This window comes from Nylanderia fulva, unplaced genomic scaffold (assembly GCF_048542155.1).
Source record: "Nylanderia fulva isolate GAGA-0341 unplaced genomic scaffold, ASM4854215v1 Scaffold1490, whole genome shotgun sequence".
Classification (NCBI taxonomy): domain Eukaryota; kingdom Metazoa; phylum Arthropoda; class Insecta; order Hymenoptera; family Formicidae; genus Nylanderia; species Nylanderia fulva.
In genome coordinates this window covers 7501-11172 of record NW_028189720.1, presented here as the reverse complement: position 1 = coordinate 11172, position 3672 = coordinate 7501, and the positions used below count along the sequence as shown (strand labels likewise).

At 57.8% G+C, this 3672-nt stretch overlaps 2 pseudogenes; both read left to right on the top strand.

Annotated features, from left to right (window-relative positions):
* Positions 1-466: 466 nt before the first annotated feature.
* On the top strand, positions 467-630 carry LOC146724102 (5.8S ribosomal RNA; annotated as a pseudogene).
* Positions 631-1724: 1094 nt separating this feature from the next.
* LOC146724101 (large subunit ribosomal RNA) overlaps positions 1725-3672 on the top strand; it is a 4857-nt pseudogene continuing 2909 nt past the window's right edge.

Here is a 3672-nt window from a genome sequence, read left to right as displayed (position 1 = left end):
GCGCACCGCGTGTGGTGCAGCACCCACGACGTTCGTCGACGCGCGCCCTCCCCGTTGTCGCGGGGCAGCGGTCAGCGTGCCGAGAACACACGGTGTGCGACCGCGAGTGCCGAGCGAGAGGACCCCCATATATTATTATAATATATATATATAACACAGAGAAGGGATCGATGATATTTCGACCAATCTGTCAACTGTGTCGGTCCGACGGTTTCTTCAAAGAGCTTCCGCCCCGGCTCTCCCGTTGCGGGAAGAGACGCTCCGAACGAGAAACACACAACTCTATCTTTGTGCCGTAGCCTTCCCTGGCGAGAGGCGGCGGTCCGCGCGCGTCCTCGGACGCGCGCGGACAGGCTGATCGAAGAGCCACCACGATTATTCTCTCTCTCTCTCTCTCGTCCGAGAGAAGAACCACGATGGTTGAACGAGAAGCGCGTTTCTTCGCGAACGCAAAAATTTGAACGATTACCCTGAACGGTGGATCACTTGGCTCGTGGGTCGATGAAGAACGCAGCTAATTGCGCGTCAACTTGTTGAACTTGCAGGACACCTGAACAATCGCGACATTTCGAAACGGCACATTGCGGTCCACGGCATACAATTCCCGGAACCACGCCTGGCTGAGGGCTGTTTTCGTCACCCCTAAAACTGCTTGCGTCCGCAAGGGCGCACGGCCAACGACGCGGGCCGACCCAGAGCAGAATGGCGGCGCGCGTCGCCTGTGCCCGTGCAACGCTTACAATGGCGTTCACGAGCGAATCGTTTGGACGTTCGCCCGAAGGTGTCTGTGCCGCGCCGACCGGCCGCAGGGTGCAAATCCTGGCGTGCGTCTGAAATGACACACCGAACTCAATAATACTAATGCGGAGGAGAAGCGCACAACGCTGTAAACGTTGCGCAACGCCCCGGGCAGCCCAGAGAATGCTGCGCGAATTTAAGGAGGGGGAGGCGTGTTTGTGTATCCAAGTCGTGTGTGTACCGCGAGAGCCGAGGAGAAATGGGATGAGAGTAAGAGCGCGCGCGAAGGGAGCAACAAACGGCCAAAAAAGGGTCAGGACGTGTGAATGGCACCAGCTTTCCTCCTAGACGCGGCGCGTGCGTCGTTGTCTCCCGACTAATAGGGTAGCGCTTGTCTCACCGTCTCTCCTCTCCGTACATCACACAGACTGACCGGACTGCTCTCAGCACTCTGTGCCGCGTCTCTCGGTGCAGATAGCGCTTCGCGCGTCTTATAGCCGAGGCGCCCTTGCCCGCACCACATAACGGTATTACGGAGAAGAAATATAACGGCGCGTCGTCGTCCGGCGGAGAGAGCATTCGTAATCCTTTACCCTCTTTACGGAGAAAGGGTTTTGAATCGCGAGCCGACCGCGTGTCCGAGTCACGAAATTTTCGTAAAGCGAAAAAAGGGGACCGGCGCGCCGCGTCGTGTACTCGTCGAATCGATTCCGCCCGAATTTCGTATATAAAAGATAAGGGAGATGCCGAGAATCTCGACCCCGCCGATATATCGTCTCCATTACCACCAACGAGTGTGGTGTGGCGGTTAGCGCCCCGGCGAATTTGCCTTCTCGCGTATTTCGTGTGCGGCCGCTGCTGCTCTCTCATCGTTTCGACGCTCTCGTCTCTCTTCCCTCTATATAATATATTATTATAGAGGAGAAGACGACGATGAGCGACGCGGAGGAGGCAACACGGCTACACAGAAACTCACTATGCGACGGACCTCAGAAGCAGGCCGAGATTACCCGCTGAATTTAAGCATATTATTAAGCGGAGGAAAAGAAACTAACCAGGATTTCCTTAGTAGCGGCGAGCGAACAGGAAAGAGCCAAGCACCGAATCCCGCGGTTCCGCCGCAGGGAATGTGGTGTTTGGGAGGATCCGCTTATCCCGAGGGTGCCGCGTCGCGTCAAGTCCATCTTGAATGGGGCCACTTACCCGTAGAGGGTGCCAGGGCCCGTAGCGACCGGTGCGCGCCTCGGGAGGATCTCTCCTTAGAGTCGGGTTGCTTGAGAGTGCAGCTCTAAGTGGGTGGTAACTCCATCTAAGGCTAAATTACGACCCACGAGACCGATAGCGAACAAGGTAACCCGTGAGGGAAAGTTGAAAAAGAACTTTGAAGAGAGAGTTCAAGTAGTACGTGAAACCGTTCAGGGGTAAACCTAAGAAACCCAAAGATCGAACGGGGAGATTCATCGTCAGCGGCGCTGGCTTCGCGTCGGTCGGCGATGTCCCGCGGAGTCCTTGCGGCTCGCGCGCGGGCACGCTACCTGTGCGCCGATGTCCGGCGCTCGTCGTCGTGCACTTCTCCCCAAGTATAACCGTCGCGAACCCGATGGGTGTCGGTCTACGGCCCGGGGTGCGGTGTCTGTCGCGTCGCCGGTAAAACGCACGCGACAACCCTCGGTCGCCCGGCCGGCTGCTCGGCGGTACGCGCAAGGTATCAGGCCGCACTATTCACGGTGCGTCGGACCGTCGGCAAGCGCGCGCCACGGTACTCGGAGGTTTGTCGGACTTCGCGCCGTCCCCTGGTCCTGGCCCCTGTTGGTTACAGTACGGTACAAACCTTCGACAGGCCTGCGAACGTCTCCCGCGGTCTCGCGGGAGACCGATACCGGTCGGCGACGCTACTGCTTTGGGTAATCTTAGGACCCGTCTTGAAACACGGACCAAGGAGTCTAACATGTACGCGAGGTCATTGGGACTTGTCGCGAGACCTAAAGGCGTAATGAAAGTGAGGTCGGCCCTGGCCGTCGACTAGGGAGGATGGGCCCGCGTCGCGATGCGGCCCTCGCACTCCCGGGGCGTCTCGTTCTCATCGCGAGAAGAGGCGCACCCAGAGCGTACACGTTGGGACCCGAAAGATGGTGAACTATGCCTGGTCAGGACGAAGTCAGGGGAAACCCTGATGGAGGTCCGTAGCGATTCTGACGTGCAAATCGATCTGTCGGAACTGGGTATAGGGGCGAAAGACTAATCGAAACCATCTAGTAGCTGGTTCCCTCCGAAGTTTCCCTCAGGATAGGCTGGCACTCGGCCGTTCCGCACGGAACGCGCGCGAGTCTCATCTGGTAAAGCGAATGATTAGAGGCCTTGGGGCCGAAACGACCTCAACCTATTCCTCAAACTTTAAATGGGTGAGATCTCTGGCTTTCTTGAATTATGAAGCCACGAGCATCTTCGGATCAGAGTGCCAAGTGGGCCATTTTTGGTAAGCAGAACTGGCGCTGTGGGATGAACCAAACGCAGAGGTTAAGGCGCCCAACTCGACGCTCATGGGACACCATGAAAGGCGTTGGTTTGCTTAAGACAGCAGGACGGTGGCCATGGAAGTCGGAATCCGCTAAGGAGTGTGTAACAAACTCCCTGCCGAAGCAACTAGCCCTGAAAATGGATGGCGCTGAAGCGTCGAGCCTATACTCTGCCGTCAGCGGCAAGTGGGGCGGCAACCGGGAGCGGGCGTTAGTCTTCTCTCGCGTCGTCACGAAGCCCTGACGAGTAGGAGGGTCGCGACGGTGAGCGCAGAAGGGTCTGGGCGCGAGCCTGCCTGGAGCCGCCGTCGGTGCAGATCTTGGGTGGTAGTAGCAAATACTCCAGCGAGGCCCTGGAGGACTGACGTGGAGAAGGGTTTCGTGTGAACAGCCGTTGCACACGAGTCAGTCGATCCTA